Source organism: Heterocephalus glaber, unplaced genomic scaffold, assembly GCF_053883595.1.
Source record: "Heterocephalus glaber isolate CG9 unplaced genomic scaffold, H.glaber_assembly_v1.0 deba00001452, whole genome shotgun sequence".
NCBI lineage: Eukaryota > Metazoa > Chordata > Mammalia > Rodentia > Bathyergidae > Heterocephalus > Heterocephalus glaber.
In genome coordinates this window covers 10,391,058-10,409,150 of record NW_028258302.1, presented here as the reverse complement: position 1 = coordinate 10,409,150, position 18,093 = coordinate 10,391,058, and positions in this window count along the sequence as shown.

The following is an 18,093-nucleotide window of genomic DNA, read 5'->3' as shown; positions in this document are numbered from 1 at the left end:
AATGGGGATAAGAAAGTGTGAGTCTTAGGGCCAGGTGACTAGGGAGGAAAGTGGAGCCATTTATACTTATCTCCTTTTTCACTAATTCAAGATACATTTAACGAGCATTTATTATGTGCCCAATGTCAGGTAAAAGGGCCGAAAACCAAGACCAGACCAGGCCACAACAAGCCTTTATTAGGGGAATAGATCTGCTGAGCTGTCTCTGAACAGAGACACAAAAGCAATATGGCCGGGGCAGGGAGAGTCTTTTATAGAAACTGGGGTGGGGTTTGTAGGGGCTGAGGCGGGGTTGAGTGAGGTAGTGACTAGGGAATGGAGGAGCCTGTGATGTCACTAGGTGGTAGCAGGTGAGCGAGTATTATGCTACTCTCTAGGCAGGAACAGGGGCATGCTGGGAAAAAGGGTTTGTTCTTTGGTGGGAGCAACCATCTTGGCATGACGTCACACAGGGGAGGGGGCAAGGCACGATAGGAAGAGGAAGAGGGCAGCTACTATACATAATAGCTGCTGAGGTAGTGGGAGACCTATCATTCAATATTGTGTGTGGTTCTAAGGATCCAGTGAGGGCAGGGTGTCCACCCTTATGGAATTTGCAGTCTAATGGAGGAAAGTACAAGTAAGAGATGAATGGAGGCTATCCTGGGGAAAGTACAGGCTACAGAGAGAACACAATGGAGGGGCATCTAACTCAGACTGAGGGGGAATTTTGTCTAAGTGAGATGAAATCTTAAGGATGTGGAGGATTTACCTAGAAAAGAAAAAGAAGCACATTCTAAAAGCAAAAGCATGTGCAAAGGCCTAAAAAGGAGACTGTGGAAAGTGGAGGGGAATGGCGGTACTCAGCAGCGGAGCACTTCTCGGTGTTGTGGAACATCTCTACTGCAAGGGACTTGGTAGAAAACAGCTGTTTCCCTTTGTAGGAGTGGAAAGGGCAGAAACTCACCTGCTTTCTTGGCAAAAGAAGAGTGAGCATATCCCCAAGCTTGGCCAGCAAGATATTCCTGGCCAGGACTTTGACCTTTGAAGTTGGGGGATGTAGAGGCAGGGCCTGTTCTAGGGGAGGTGAGAGTCTAGCAGCACTGGGTGCAATGGCCAATAGTGCCTGTCCAGCCAGGCAATGCCTGCGCCGCGTCACGTCTTTGGCTGTGCTCTCAGCCTAACTGCTTTTGGTTTCTACTCAGGTTTGGAATTCATGAGAACCTCACATTATTCATGAAGTTCCCTCACTGCTTAGGTTAGCCACCTGTAGGGAACATGGAAAGGGGACGTTACTAGAACCTCTGCATCAAGTTATAGTGTCCTGCGAGCCACGACAGCACAAGGTGAATTAATTAATATATAGACAGAAATGAGATTTAGAGAAGAAACTGAGCTTTGGCCTGATTAATGCTGCTCTAGGAAGCAAAGACTCCAGATTCCGAGTTTGCCACACCTTTATTCAGAACATCCAGAGAAACAAAAGTTAGTGGATGACTCAGAACAGGGCTGCAAAATCCTAGAACAATGAGGAGCTATGCCGATAAAGATTTGGTTCCTCCCAGGATGTCTCCAGCTGTGGCAATCCTGCCCTGGAGCATCACAGCATCACCAGACCATCGAGGTCTAGCTGTGACCAGAGGCCCAAATGGAGTTATGTCTTGACATACCATAGCTGGCCTGTAAGCAGGAAAACTAGGCCCTAATCATGATTTAATCATGAAATGATTTTTCCCCCAAATCATGTAGAATTGCTCCCAACAGCCAACTAGTCCATACTGGCAGCTTGAAATCAGTCATGGTGGGAGTGTTTATACTATGGAAATCAGCAAATATTGGTGTGGAGCCAGAAGAGTGTCAGTTTGACTGGAGTTAAAATTCAAATGAGTGTGATAGCCAACCTGACTCCATTTGTGTAAAGTCCAGTAATTCTGGGTGGTCGCCTTCCCCTTCCCCTTTGGGAGTCCCCTCAGTTAATGCATGACAGACTGTTGCATCCTGTGTGAATCTACAAATAGTTCTCTTTTCTGCCTTGTAAATACAATGCCTGTGTGAGTTTGCAACTATGTTATCTTAACTACCTTGTAAAGAGAAGACAGGGCACCTGTGTGACATTTTGTTTTAATTAAACTGTGTGAAACTGCCCCTGACCCCTTGAGCCCTCCCCAAATGGAAGAGCCCTTAAAAGGACCCTGCAAACTGCCTTTCCTTGATCAGCTGGCTCATAATAAAGGATTCCATTCAATTCAGAGTGTGGTGGATCTCTACAGTTCCAGCTCACCTGGCTCTATTACACGAGGGGGCTGGATGTGGTGGTGTACATCTGTAATCCCAGATACCCAGGAGGCTGAGGTAACAAAATCACAAGATCAAGGCCAGCCTGGGCAATTTAGCAAATTCTATCTCAAATAAAAATTTTTTTTTTTCCAAAATGGCTTGGGATGTAGCTTGTCTGACATGACCAAGGTTGTAGGTTCAATTGTTAGTATTGAAAACAGCCAACAAAAATACGAGAGAGAGAGAAAGGGGGGCGGAGGGAGAGAAAGGGAGAGAAGAGGTAGACTGAGATTGATTCTTAGGAGGAAAAACTCCCTTCCTGCTTTTGGGTAGCAAGAGAGGATGCAATGCCTGACGTTCAACAGCCTCCTTGGGACCATGCAGGGACAGTGAAGAGTCTCAAAGAAAAGCTGACCCAAGGTCTGATATCACTGAGCTGTTGAATTAAACAACCTGAGTATCACTTTCTTCTAGACTTCTTGTGATCAGAGATAAACCTCTAACGGTCAAGTGACATTTATTTGAGTATTTGGATACCTACTGCTGAAAGCCTTATGTGACCCTGAAGTCACCTAATCTCTCTGGCCTTTGGTTTCACTATGAAAAATCAAGTTGTTGGTACCTGTCCGACAGGGTTGCAGTGATGGTTGAATTAGATAACAGATGTAAAGTATTTAGCATAGCACCTTGCTTATGTTAGGCACTCTGTAAATGCTATTATATACTATTGGCTTCAAAACCATGGAGTAGATGAGTTTGTCCTGGGAGAGGGTAGGAAGAAGAGAAGGAGAATGAAGACTGAAATCTGGGAAGCTGTGGTAGACCCCTGTGTCTAGGCTTAAAGTGGGCTACCATATGAAGTAGGCATTTCCCCCCATAATTGGCCACAATGTATTTGGAGCTGGACTGAAGCCTATGGGACTCACAGGAACATGTTGTGGGGCTAGCATAAAGCCCCCCAACAAGTGCTGTGCTGGAGATCTCAGTCCTGGTCTGTGAAGCTGCAGGGCTCTGAAGTGAAATAACATCCAGGCTGACCGAGGAGGACCTTATGACTCCAAACCACATTCTGTTCCTAGAGCTACCCCTCCCTTAATTGTTTCAGTAGCTTACTAGTTAACTATAACCTACCTGTGGTCTGTTCTGCTTTTTTTGGAAGAATGCCTTACCCCCCTTTTACAAGCCTGCTTGTGTGAGCTGATATCACTGGATGCAACACGTATCCCTCTACCCTATTTTGCTCGTTTGTGTTATCAATAAATATCAATCCTGGTTGCTTGCGGTCCTTACCACATGCTTGGCATGGTCCATCCCAGTTCCCTATTTTGCTGTGAATTTTTGTGTCTTTTCACCTTGCACCACATTGCCTTTTTTTTTTTTGGTACTGGATATCGAACTCGGATCCTTGCGCTTGCAAGGCACGTGGTAGAACCCCTGAAAAATCCCCGGCCTCCATCATATTGTCTTGTAGGAGATCAGGGCTCATGGCCAGGGTCCTTGATAGGAAGCCAATACTTGAGAGGAAAAGGGTGTCCAGCACAGGACTTGGGGAATTATTAGAGAGTTAAGAGGAAAACCTGAAATTTATTCTACCCACCATTCCTTTTTTCATCTAGACAACTCCTATTTGCCTTTTAAAGTCTGGTTTAAATATCTGCTTCTCTGTGAACCCTTTCTGGTTAGTTGGACCATAGCTTCAGTTTTCAAGTTAGTTGTCCATCTCCCACAGCTCTCCCTTCTTTTCTCCATTTGTCATGATTTATGTGGTTTTCTGTTCTTATATCTGCCTCCTACATCTGACCAGGAATGAACTCCTGACAGCAGAGGTGCCCAGACTGGATCTCCTCACCCCTGGCTCCGGGCCTGGTAGCTGGTAACAATAACAGAAGCTATTATTTGATAGCAGGCATTGTCCAAGTGCTTTATACATATTTAACTCTGCAATCTTCATGACAACTTGATGAGGTAGGTGCTAATATTAGTCCCATTTTACAGATGAAGAAATTTAAGTACTATGAGGTTAAGACAATTGCCCAACATTGTGGCTAATAAGTGGTATAACTGGGCCACAAACTCAGGTGGACTGGCTCTCTAGCCTGCAGTATACCCACTCTGCTATGTTCTTTCCTATGTAGTGGGTGCTGATAAATGTTTGTTGGTTGAAATAATAAAGAAAGAGTGTTACCAAAGCCAGAGAAAGAGTTTCATGGAATATGTTAATCAGCTTCAGCTAAATTATTCTGCAATGACAAATAACCCCCAAATCTCCTCTTACAGAAAGGATTACATGGCAGCTATAGGTCAGGATTAGCTGTTGTATATTAGGGAAATAAGCTAAAGGAGCAGCTGGTAGTCCTATTTAGAAAAATGCTGTTCTCAGGGAAGAAGAGAGGATATATGGTGTGCTGCATTCAGATTGCATTAGAGAAAGTTTATAGCATACATGTCTTTCTAACCCCCTTGTTATGGTTTGGGTCTAGATGTTCCCCCAAAGTCTCATGTGGTCATAGGATTGATCTAGAGTATGTGAAGCTGGAACTGACTCATGGTGCAATGCTAGGCTCAAGGGCACTGGGATTAAGGGTGTGAATGCTACCCACGCTAAGTAGTTTGAAAAAAAGAGTCAGGGCCAGGGATTTAGCTCTGTAGTTCTACTGCCTGCCTTGCAAGGGCAAGGTCTGGGGTTCTAACCCTGTCTGGGGGGGGAAGAAAGGGGCAGAGAGACACTGTTAACATTCCCCTTGTTACCTCTGCTGCCTTGTGGTGCCATGTTGTTCCTTCTCTGCCATGCCTGTTTGTCATCCCTGCCTTGGAGTTGGCCAATTATGGGCTGAAACTTCTACGAACTGTAAGCCAAATAAATCCCTTCCCCTTTAACTTTAGGTGTCCAGTATTTTGTCTCAGCAACTAGAGAAAAGTAAACAACACACTCGTGCTTGATAATGTCACATGACCTGAAATCAGTCATAGTGGGAAGTATTGAAATTGACAAATACTTTTTTCTTTGGGAGAGTTGTTTGTTAAATATTTACAGACTGGAGAAGCACTGGAGAAGTACAATGATGAGATTGCCTTTGTTCCTTGAAGCTTCAGCCCAGAAATAGCACAGGTCATGAATGTGCCACAATTAATATACACTCATACTTCCCAAAGCACGGGCCAACTGCTGCCAGTGGGACTCCGAATATACACTTCCCATTTGGAAGGTCTTTGTCAGAGAGGCAGTGAATAATCAGAAGAAAAACTCATGATCTGCCATCATGGAGGTGTTATGGGCGAGGAATGAGAAAAACTCCATAGAATTGACCTTGAGGACTTTGTCCATGACTTTTTGTTTTTTTTGTACCAGGGATCCAACTCGGGTCCTTGCGCTTGCAAGGCAAGCGACGGAACCACTGAGCTAAGTCCCCGTCCCTGTCCATGACTTTTAACAGGCAGCTGTTTAAGTTGAAGGAAGTGGCTACGTGGCTTTCATTTTATATTTGCCTTGTGACAAAGTTCTCCATGATTTAATTTTAAAAAGTGAGCATTTATTGAGCCAAGTATTTGCTCCAGGCCCACGTCCAGCCCACTACATACAGTCTCAATGAGTCATACCGATGCTCTTGCTATGTCAGAGTTATTGTTATTCCTATTTTATGCAGGGGGAAACTGAGGCTCAGGCTCAGTGTGATTAATTGGCTTGCTTGAAACCACATAGCTAGTAAAATCTACTACACAGCATTTTTTTTTGGTGGTGGGCTATATTCCTTTTTACAAATAAGTCCTGTTCTTTTCTATGGGAGGATTGTATATAGGTATTTTTTTTGGTACCAGGGATTGAACTTGGGTCCTTGCACTTTCGAGGCAGGCAGTGGAACCACTGAGCTAAATCCCTGGCCCTTATATCTCTATCTTTTTTTTTGGTACCAGGGATTGAACTCGGGACCTTGAGCTTGCACAACAGGTGACGAAACCACTGAGCTAAATCCCCGGCCCCCTTATATCTCTATCTTGTTGAAGTTAGGTGAGGGCATATGACCTACTTTGGCTAATGTGACATGAGCAGAAGTGAGATACATGCCACTTCAGGGCAGTAGATTTCAGAGCCCTGGTGGGGTTTCTGTGTTTTCTTTCTCTTCATTTTGCTGTTATGGAAGCTGTGTTGAATTGGAACCTCCATCAGTCTATGACTCTAAGGAATTAGACAAGCAGGGCCTTCTAGTTAATTCAAATGAGATTTAGCATGAGCATGGATTTTATTTGGTGATGAAATTCTCACAGTTATTGCTTATTGCAGCAAAACTTTGCCCATCCTAACTGATCTATCCCTCATTGGGATCAGAATAAAGAGACTGGTCAGGAGGCTGTTGCCAAGTGAGCCAAGATCTGCTTATTCTACTGAGTGGAGACCTAGATTTTGAGTTCCAGTGGCTTTGCGGACTTTGAGTTCTGGTTTCTACTCAGACCAAGTCGCTCCCACCTGGCCGAGAGCATATGTTTCTGTACCCTTTTCGGGCTTCACAAGCCTACCTCACCTGGAGCCCCTTTCCAATCTCTATAATATGCTTCCTTATCCCTTTGCCACCCAAACCACAGTGTTGAAATGTGGTTTTCTGAAGAACTGACTAAGCCCAAGCCACCTGAACAAGCAAAGCCTTTCTGCTACTCTTTTGAGGTCACTGTGGTCAAATGCTGATTTCTGTAAAAGCTGCCAGCCTTAAAAAAAAAAAAAGCTTAAGATAGTAACAGCAACCATGAAAGAAAAAATTATTCAGTGACATTTGTTAAAGCATGGTAAAGCAGACTTTACCCAGGACCATTGAGATAGGTATAGCAGCCACTGCAATGGGGCTTTGCAGTGGTGCAGAGACTGGGCTCAACTCCAAATACAGCAGGGGCAAATGGGAATTTATAATGAGGAAGTGGTTCTGGGGGTGTCAGTAGATGAAAAATTACCAAGAAGGAACTTCAGGGGTTAGAGCTATTCTGACTAAATATACTTAACCAGGCTCTTGCTGAAATCAGGCCAGAGTGATCAGATATTGCCTGGCGGGTGGTAGAAGATGAAGAATTAATCAAGGATGATCAGATAAACTGACTTAGCCATATTCTTTGCTAAAACTGGATTTTATAAGGAAGTGCACAGAGGGGCCTCAGAAGATTTAGAAGCCTGACTACACTTCGGCCAAACAAAGAACCTTTGTCATAACAAATGGACGTTCAGTTGGGAAACACTGCATATTTGATAGGAACTGTGATAACGTGAGAGGAACCAGAAGTTCTATTGGAAAATGATAATGCAGAGCAGAGGGCACTGGGTTGGAACTATTCACTAGAATAACACTTTTTGAGCACCTCCTATGCCTCACAGTGAGAATTCTGTGGTCTCTATATTATGTTTCCTGTAGCTCAGACAAAATACCTGACATCCACGATTTAAAAAGAGAAGAGTGGGCCGGGGATTTAGCTCAGTGGTTCCACCGCCTACCTTGCAAACTAAGGACCCGAGTTCGATCCCTGGTACCAAAAAAATAAAATAAAATAAAAAGAGAAGAGCTTTATTTTGGCTCACAGTTTCAGAGGATTCATTCTGTGGTAGGCTGGGTCCAAGAAAGAAATGGCATGAGAGAGAAAAGCTGTTCCCTGTATGTCTGCCAGGAATCAGAGAGAGAAGGGAGGAGCTGGGGACAAGAATATTTCCTTCCAACCATCCCGCCAGTGATCTGTCCCTTCCGACCAGGCCCCAGCTTTAAGCATGAGACTTTGGGGAGACATTTTAGATCTAAACCATAACACTGTCAGGGAATGCAGGTGATAGTAGTGATAGGCAGGTAAGTAGCACAGAGTGCTAAGGGTAATAAATGATATCTGCTGCTTAATTTAGTTGTTCATTCATTGATGGAGACCACTCTGACCAAGCTACAAATTCATAAATTGGCTCTTCATATGAAAAGTCTGAGTCTGCCTACTGGCCCACAATATTTGCCTGAAGAGCCAGCAGTTGGTGCGTGGCAAAGGAACAACCCCCCACACCACTGGTTACAGCAGAGGTCTCAATGATCCGTGACACTGTGACGTCTTGGATGGCAAGACAATAGTGTAGCTAAGGGCAGCATGACTCGTACGGAAAACTCCTATAGAGGCAAAAATTAATCCATGGGAAGAAACAAAATTCCCATTAATCAATGATGTGTTCCTACTAGAATATCTTGTTCCTTTGTTGCTAGGACCCTGCTCGCATCAGTGCTCTCCTCTTCACTGTTCCCTGCACTGCCCCTTACTCCTTCTAGAAGCTGTATGCTCAATAAATAGTGGCAAGCTCCAGGTGATGGTGTCTCAGCCAGATAAGAGCTTTGACTGTCCTGAGTCCCCCATTTATGCATTAAGATCTTGTCTTTTATTATCTTGCCACTGTACCCTTGGTCAGGTGATTGGGAGTTTGCGCAGCTTTCCATGATTCATCTGAAGCATATCCATTGAGCTCTCCTGCTCTGCTAGGGGTTGGACATTTAATGGACTGGACAGTTAGTGTAAGCAAGACAGGGACTATCTTTGCCCTCTTGATGTTGAGAGTCTAATCAACATGAGAGAAATGGGCACAAAGTGCCAAGGCAGCATTTAGCCCAGGCAGATAACCTAGTCCAGGATAGGGCTAAGGGTGGGGTTCTAGTATAACTTTTTAAAGGACATGACTGAATCCTGAAAGATAAGTGAGAAGGAGGTAGCAAAGAAAGAAGAAGGGCATTTTGGGCAGAAGGAACAGCTTAAACAAAGGCTTGGAGGCACAGTGGGCAAGTACAAGTTGCTTGTTCACAAGGGGCAAGGGGCAAGAGACAGGGTGAGAGACTAGACTGACAGGAGCTGCATCCTGAAGGTGCTGGGTTAGGTGTTTGGACTTACCCTGGAGACAGTAGCAGCCACTGGATGGGTTTGGAGTTGGGGTGTTTATTATTTAGGAAGCAAGCTTGACTACTATATGGAACCTCTAAAATAACAATGGTTTAAACAAGATAGAAGTTGACTTTTCGCCTATGTAAAAACCCTGGTAGGCAATGAGTGTCGATATGGTGCCTCCTACATCAGTGCCTCTGGCTCCTTTTGGCTGGCTGCTCTGATATCCTCAACATACAGCTTATTTCTTATGGTGGTACCAGCTCCTACCATCACTTCTGCATTTAGCCAGCAGGGAGGAATAAAAGGGCCGTAAGGGACACCCCTCCCCTCTAAAGGTGTAAATTTGAATTGCAGGCATCACCTTCATGCACATTGCCTGGGCCAAAAGTGAGACACGTGGCCATATCTAGCAGCCAGGGTCCTGGGAAATGTAGTCCTTATTCTGGACAGACATATTGTCAGATAAAAGGAAAGGCTGTATTACTAAAGGAGGAATGAATGTGTGGGATGACTAGCTGTTTGCAGCAAGGCGTGACAATCCTATTTGCCTTTTGTTATGTTCTCTCTGGGGAAGGGTGGAGAATGTGCTAGAATGAAAGAGATCAGAGCCAAGGAAACAACCCAAATAAAAGACACTGAGGCTTGAACAAAGACAGGTACATCTGGGATGAGTAGAATAGCAGAAGGTTTAGGAGATATTTGGAAGTTGAATGGACAGAACATAGTGATCAATCGGTTATACTTCTAATTTTTTTATACTTCTAATTAACTATAGTTATCATAGCCTGAAACTAAACTTGTACTTGTGGGATTAGCTGCTTAATGTCTCCCTTCCCAAGTCGATCATAAACTTATGAGGACAGGGACTGAGTTTGTTTTGCTCATCACAGAGTCCTGGGGACAGTGTCTACAACAATGGCCAGCATACAATACATGATGATGAGTGAAAGAGGAGGAGCCAAAGACAGTAATAATGATGACTCCTAGAACTACTTTGATTGAGGAATACCAACACCTTAAAGTAAACATCAAACAGTTTTTAAAAAATAATTTCTACCACCCTCCTTTCCTGCTGGACATTTGGCACCCAAATGACATCTCCAGCCAGTTCTAAAGCTTTTAATTGACCTCTAGTTACTAACACTGTGTCTTTTTCAGGTATGATCCATTTCCAAAGGTCAATCAATCTCCTATTGGATTCAAAGTCCAGCAGGCCAAACCTGTGCCTGGAGAGGAGGTGGACGGAGTCTTTTCTCTCTGCTCTGCCCTCTGCTGGGCAGGAACCAGAAAGAGCGAACGAACTTGTTTCTGTGGATGTTCCCTGTTCCCACTTGGGTGATTCCATTTTCATGGTTTAGAAGATGTCTGTTTTCCTGTTTTCTTGGTCATGAAAGCTGCTTGGCTTGCTGTCTATGGACATAGTGTGTGTGTGTGTGTTGGGGGGCTTTTGTGGAGGGATGTCCCCACAGGCCAAGCTGATAAAGGGCTAGGTACCCTATAGCTCTCCATTGCTGGGGGCCTCTGGTTTCCCCTTCACCTTTCACCTGTTTGCCCCCATCATATCTACTCTCTGCAGCTCCAATTGTAGGACCTGTGGGATTGGTGGACTCCATCTTTCTACCTCTCCTTGCCCACTTGCCACCTTGGTCACATGTTTGACCTCCTCTTCAATACCTTTTCCCCTATTTAAGTTATCAGGGTAGGGTGTCTGGTATGTTCAGTTACTCAAAGGGCATCATCAAGGACTGAGAAGTCGGACACCCTCTGGTGGCCCCCTAAACCGGATGAATAATTCATTTAGCTTTGTTCAGGTTATCTACATCTGTGTAACAGACCACTTCATGTTTGTATCAAAAAGCAACCACTATTTTACCATGCTCAAAGAGTCTGAGTCAGGAATGAGGATAGGCATAGGAGGGAGGGCTGGACTCTGCTTGCAGTCGGTGGCCTCCAGGATGGTTCCCAATGGACTCTGTCTCCTGGTATTCACCTTTGTGAAGTTGCCTTCCGTAGGATATTGGTCTGTGTGGCCAATAGGAAATGGCAGAAATAATAGTATGTATGGTTTGAATATGTTTGAATATCTCCCCGAAATGTTCATGTGCTGGACGCTTGGGCTCCAGGGTGGTGATGTTGAGGTGGGGCCTAGTAGAAGGGAATTAGATCATGGTGTCATTGTTCTTAGAAGGGATTAATGCGGATCTTGTGGAATGAATTAGTTCTTCCAAGAAGGAGATGTCATAGAGAATAAGCTTGGCCTCGAATCCCTCTAGCTTTCTATTTTACCATATGATCTCTTCCACACTCATTCCTGCCATTCTGATGCCCTCTGCCATGAGGCCCTCACCAGAAGTCAAACAGGTGAGCTCTGCCTGGTTTTGGACTTTTTGCCTCAAAACTATGAACTAAATCTCTTTTATTTAAAAAGCACCCAGCCTCAGGTATTTCATTGCAGCAACAGAAAACAGACTAATCCAGTATGTCACTTATGAGTGATTCTCTTAGATGGTTCACTCTGGGGAAAGGTAGCTGTCATGTTGTGAGAACACTCATATGTGGAGAGTCCCAACTGGAGAGAGACTGAGGCATCGTGTGGATTAGTATGTGAACAGGCTTGGAAATGGATCCCCAGCCCCAAAGTCTTATATGACTGCAGGGTTGGCCCATAGCTTGAATGGATTTTTGTCAGAGGCCCTGAGTCAGAATCACCCAGATGTAGATTCCTCACTATCAGAAACTGGGTGAGCTGATAAATATTTGTTTTTAGCTGTTGTCTTCTAGAGTAACTTGTTTCACAGCAATAGATAACTAGCACATTGCTCATGATATTTGGGTATTAGCTGGGAAGACTTTAATGGCTGGGGGCTGGAATCACTTGGAGGGTGGGATGGGAGATATTATAGCAGCCATCTCTGCACACTGCAGTTGGCCACAGCTGTCCTGCTTAGGGGAGAAAAACCAATTCATTGCTGAGGGACAGAGGGACAGGTGGCTTCTTTTCACAAGCCCTGCACCCCCAGCACTGTGGGTAGAGCCAGTTCTGCTGAAATGACACTTCCTACCAAGCCCCGAGGGGAGCCAGCAGCATTCTGGGTTTGGGAGGCAAAGTACTTCTTGCCTTTTGTCCCTAGCTATGGACACTGGTATAAATTCTACTTTTGTGGAAAAACAGGGAAGGTCCCATCTAACATCTCACCTCATCAAGTCACCCCAACTTTTCTCTGCCAGTCACTGTGCTTTCCCTTTCCCTTTAGCCCTTTACCTCCATCATTCCTTCCTGCATCCCCCACCCCCAGCTAGAAATGATGAACACATTTAACAGAGAAGGTCTAGGAGGACCAAGGTCACACAGCCACACGGGATAGGGCAGGAACTCAGTGCCAGCTCTGACCCCTATGTCCATGCTCTAGGGACTCTGGGATTCCAGAAAGCCTACAGGTAAGAGCCTCAGCCCTGGTTTCCTCAGGGCCCGTCTGGGGGTGAAGGCAGAGTAAGCGGTGTGAGAGGGTGGGCTGGAGGAGGTACTCATAAGAGCCAGGGCATGCAAACCTTTGCTCAAGGGCCAGGGCTGGCTGTCAGGTGCACATTTAGAGTGAAAGGCATGGAGAAACAAGAGAGAGAGAATATATTTTTACTTTCTTTTTGTCTGTCCCTGATCACTGAGCTTCCTACTGGCCAGAAGGCTGAGCTCAGGGTAAAAGGCCTGTTTGTTGGCCTGGAACCCCTCTCTGTCCTAGAACATCTAGTTGGAAATCCCTTTGGGTACATGGGACCTGTGTACACTGGTCTCCTGCTGGTGCTCAGCCAGTTCCACCCCACTCCCTGCTGACTCCTCTTTCCCATAATGCTGCACTCCCAAGGCCCAGGAGGTGACATTTTCCAGCACCCACCTTCTGCTAGGCATTGAGCTCATGTTAAGGATCCAGAAATAAATGAGATACAACCTCTATCACTGAGCAGTCTAGTAGAAGGAGAAACATGAGTAAACTTCCCGGTGTCATGTTACAGGGCACATTTAATAAGGGTAAGTTTACATAAAGGTGGGAGGAGTACAAAACTCAGTGGTAAGATGGAACAAACCATTGAACAAGTAACTGCATGGATGAATCTCAAATCATCAGGCAGATAAATTCATAGTATATGGTTCCAGTTTCATCAACCTAGGTAAAACTGTGAATTTTATGTGGATAGAAATAAGGTTGGTAGTTGCTTGGGATGAGAGGGGATTGACTGGAAAGGGGGATGAAAGGAGAGTCTGAGCTGATGGACATGTTTGAACCTTCATAGAAGTGTGGGTTATGTTAGAATATTCAATTTTTACAACTCGTCAAACTGTACACTGAAGACCTGTGAATTTCATCATATATAAATTATATGTATGGCCGGCAGCATTCAAAATAGACCCAAGGATCCCTACCATGCCTTGTGTTGTATCAGGCCGGTCTGTGTGGGCCATAGAATATGGCAGAAGTGATGGGGTGTCACTTCCGAGATTAAGCTATAAAAGACATTGCAGTTGTATCTTGTTCCCCACCCCTTTATTCTGGAGGAGGCCATATATTGAGCATCCCTATAGAAAAATCCACATGGCAAGAATGGAGCCTGCCAACAGCCATGTAAGCAAGCTACAATGGAGATCCTTCAGCCCCAGATAAGGCCTTCAGATGTCTGCAGTCTTAGCTGACTGCCTGATGACGAACCATGAGATTTCGCTCAGAAACCGTTTGAAACAATCAATGTTTATTGTTTTAAGCCATTACATTGTGGGGTTATTTGTTATGAAGCATTAGACACTAATATAATATTTCAATAGATTAAATGTGTGGGGAAAAATATTCAAAGTTCTCCTAGCCTAGATGGTTTTCCCAGGAACTTTCAAATGTTTTCTGTGATTCAGACTTCTGGGATCAGCCTCTGAGATGGGGTGACAAGGGGCTGGAAGCTCTGTCTAGACCTCAACAACTAGTATCTCCAGACCCTCATCTAGTGAACAGTCTCCCAATAACGCATACCTGTCTGACAGAGAGGACTTCAGGAATGTCCCCTGACCCTTGCCTATGTGTCCTCAGCTGCAGCAGGAATCTACCCAGGGCTCAGAAGCCAGTTACAGCTGCTAGTTTTGGAATACTTTTTGTTTACCAGGTGATATGCAAAGTGCTTTGCCTGAATCTTTTTGTTTACTGTTTGTATGGATTCACCTTGACATGACTGGGACCATCTTCAGTCATAACTGTCATGATTCCTTCAGAATAGCCCTACTTGGTTTTTCCTCCTTAGTTTCCCAGAAAACTATAAATAGACAAAACCATTAGAGTGGTATGTGGAACTTTATAACTGGACCTTCATTCTAGGGATGTGCTTGGTTCTTAGGAATCAGCTTAAAATAAAACAGGTATATTCCAGCCAAGATGAAGTCACTTTTGTCTTAACCCACAGACATGGCCCTCTTTCTGACTTGAATTGCAAGGATCCAACTGGTCTTGCTGCCACCCAGGACCACATTTACATCAGTAAATACCCTGAAAAACTGCACTCTGGGCAATCTTGGGCCTGTCTGCCTCTTTTTGGTCTCATGGCAACTTGGAGCCAGTCCTTACATACTATGACGAGGCTGTTCTGGACCTCTCTTCCCAGCCACCCTCTGGAGAAGGTTTGGCTAAACCTAGTTTACAGTGGAAAAAAAAGGATTCAGAAAACTGAAGCAAATTGCCAGGTCATAGGGCTTCAATGTAATGGTAGCTTTGAATGGAAATCAACATTTATCTAGTTCTCAAACTGAGTGGCAGGGAAGCAGCAACCACAGCCTTAAAAACACTTTTCTCATGTATGTCCTATGATTTCTTTCATAGGAGAACAAGCCACACATGCTGCTATTAGTGAGAAGCCTACAGGTCTCTCCCTGGATTCACTAGAGCCATATACAGAGAGTCTGGCAGATGATCAGAGTCTCAGAGATCATAGGAGTCAGAGAGGAGGGACTGAGAGCCAGAATGGGAAGTGACTTTTCCAAGGACTTCCTGTGCAGTGCTCTTCCCTGACTCCTACCACACAAGAAGGGAATGGTTACCATGTGAGAGGAACATACTAGGTAGGGTAAAAGAGTGGATTTGAGGTGGGAGGAAGGAGTGAAAAAGGGAAGTCAAAGGTAATGAGAAAATTGAGACCTCACTGGGTGTGGCGGTGTATGCCTGTAATCTCAGCATTTCAGAGGCTGAGGCAGGAGGATTATGAGTTTGAGGCCAGCTTGGGGTACATAGTGAATTCAAGGCCAGCCTGAAGTACCTAGTGAGACCCTGTCTCAAGAAAAAGAAAAAATTGAGATCTCATAATTTTTTTCTTGCATCAACCACATGATGGCTAAAGGATACAGAAAGCAGCATCACAGATGGGCCAGTTGAGGAGCTAGGCAGCACCAGAGAATGTCACAGAAGAGCTCTGAGGGCAGCGTCTGATGAAAGCACTGAACCACTTCCTCATTATGACCTTGGGTTGTCTCATTAATTAATTCATTCAGTGAATATTTTTGGACCATCTGTTATATGCCAAGTACTATTTTAGAAACTTGGGCCAGGCCTGGTGGCACAGGCCTGTAATCCAAGCACTCTGGGAGGCTGAGGAAGGAGGACCCCAAGTTCAGCCTAGCCTGGGCAAATTAGAGACTTATGAAGACCCTGTATCAAAATAAAACATAAAGGGGGGGATGGGCTTGGAAGGTAGCTCAGTGAGAAGATCTTGGGTTCAATCTCTAGTACCATAAAAAAAGAAAAAGAAAAGAAAGTTGGGATATATCAGTGGTCAAAAAGATTACATACTCTTCCTCAGGGAGTATAAAACATAGACTTACTCTGCAAATTCTAAAGCATCCTAGAAAATGTCAGGTTCTGGGGAAGAGGAACAGGTAAGAGAAATAAGAGCAGCAAGAGCATGCATAAGGGTGGGTTGAAATCATGGTAAGGTGACATTTGAACAAAGGCTTAAACGTGATGAAGGTGTGCAACATGCAGTGAGCCATGTAGATACCTGGAGGAAGCGCAGTCCAGGCAAACAACACAGGCACACTTAGGGGTAAAGGGGCACAAAGTCAGCGACTTACTCTTAAATGGTTCAGAAAAAATAAATGAGAGAGACACATCATCAGACAGGTAATATAGATATCAATGGAGGTGTAACATGTATGTACACACACACACATAAACGTGTGAAAAGAGGGTGAAGGATATGTGTTATTTTTGGACATTTTCTGTATGAATTTTAAAATAAAACTTTTTTAAAAAAAGGATTTATATTACTTGAAAAAGCAAGCAAGCAAGCAAGCATCCTTGCAGAGGAAATAGCCATGTAAAGACCCACAGGTGCAAAAGTACATTTGCTAGGGTGCTAGCAAAGAAAAGAAAGAAATTCATCAGTATTTTCCCTGCCTAGAATGCATGCCTGCCTTTTCAGGTAACAACTCTGATTCTTCCTTTGCAGAACCATCCCTTCAACCCTCGCATTGTGTACAGTGAGTGTGGGGCTGAGCCCATCCTCCGGCTGGAGGAGGAGGGTGCTTGAGACGCAGGCCTGGTCCATCACAGGTGTGCACATCACAGAACAGGGCCAAGGAGCTGGGCCAGGGCTTGGGGGATAAGCAGAGGGGTAGGAGCCTGGCCGAAGAGGAAGCCAACCCTAAGGCAGGCACTGGTGAGACTTGAAGGGAAACAGATTCCCAGTGACAGTTTTGAGCTCTTGGGTACCATCCCTGTCTGAGTTGTTTGTTTTTGAGACAGGATCTTACTGTATAGCCTAGATGGGCCTTGCCTTGCATTCTTTCTGCCTCAGCTTCCGAAGTGCTGGTATTAAGGGCATGTGCCATCATGCCTACCTTCGTGGTTGAACTCTTAGCCCCTCAACGGGTTAGTTACATGAAGCAACAAATGCCCTTTTTGCTTGAGCCAATTCAGGCAGAGTTTCGTTTTACCTGCAACAAAGATGCATGTTGACTGGTCCAAAGTGTCAGGGAAGCCTCAGGCCTAAAGGATGAAGAGCAGTTGGTCAAGTGAAGAAGTGGAGAAAAATACTATTCCAGACAGAGAGAAAAGCAAATGCAAGGGCCCCGGGAATGGAAGGAGCATGGTGGGTCCAAGGAGCTTGAGTTCAAGCCTGGAAAATGGTGGCAGGGAGAATGAGGGGGATGGGCAGAGACGAAGGGGACGAAAGTGGAATTCTGGACGTAGGACCTCGAGGACCTGAGACTTTGTTCCGAGAGCAATGGGACGTCATCACAGGGTTGTAAATAGGTGAAACTTTGACTTAATTTGCATTTTGACATTCTTTTATTAAGTACATTCTGGCTGCAGTGTGGGGCTAGACTGGCAGGAGGCAGTGTAGAGCAGGGAAACTAGAAAATTACAGATCTCAGGCCTAGAGATGATGATAACCTGGACCGGAGTGAGGCATGGATATGTAGAAAGTGGATAGATTTTTGTGGCAGCCAGTCTCCAAACATGGTTCCCAAGAAAGCATGCCTCTCAGTATTCATGCCTTGGGTAGTTCTACCCCTCCATATGGAAGCCAGGATGACCTTGCACCCCTTGTGAACCAGTGGAATGCAAAGGGGGTGGTGCTGTGCTGGCACTGAGCCTAAGCTTTAAGACGGCCTGGTGCCAGGTGTAGTGGTGCACACCTGTAATCCTAGCACTCAGGAGGCTGAGGCAGGAAGATTGCTGTGAATTAGAGGCCAGGCTGGGCTATATAGTGAGTTCAACGACAGCCTGGACTACACAGTGAGACCCTGTCAAAAAAAAAAAAAAATTAGGGCCGAGGATTTAGCTGAGTGGTTCTACCCCCTGCCTCGCAAGTGCAAGGTCCTCAGTTTGATCCCCAGTACCAAAAAGCAGCAACAACAAAAATTTTAAAAAGATGGCCTGGCAAGTCCTCCTCAGGGAGCCCTGTTCCACCAGGGAGGAAGCCCAGCCCCCTTGC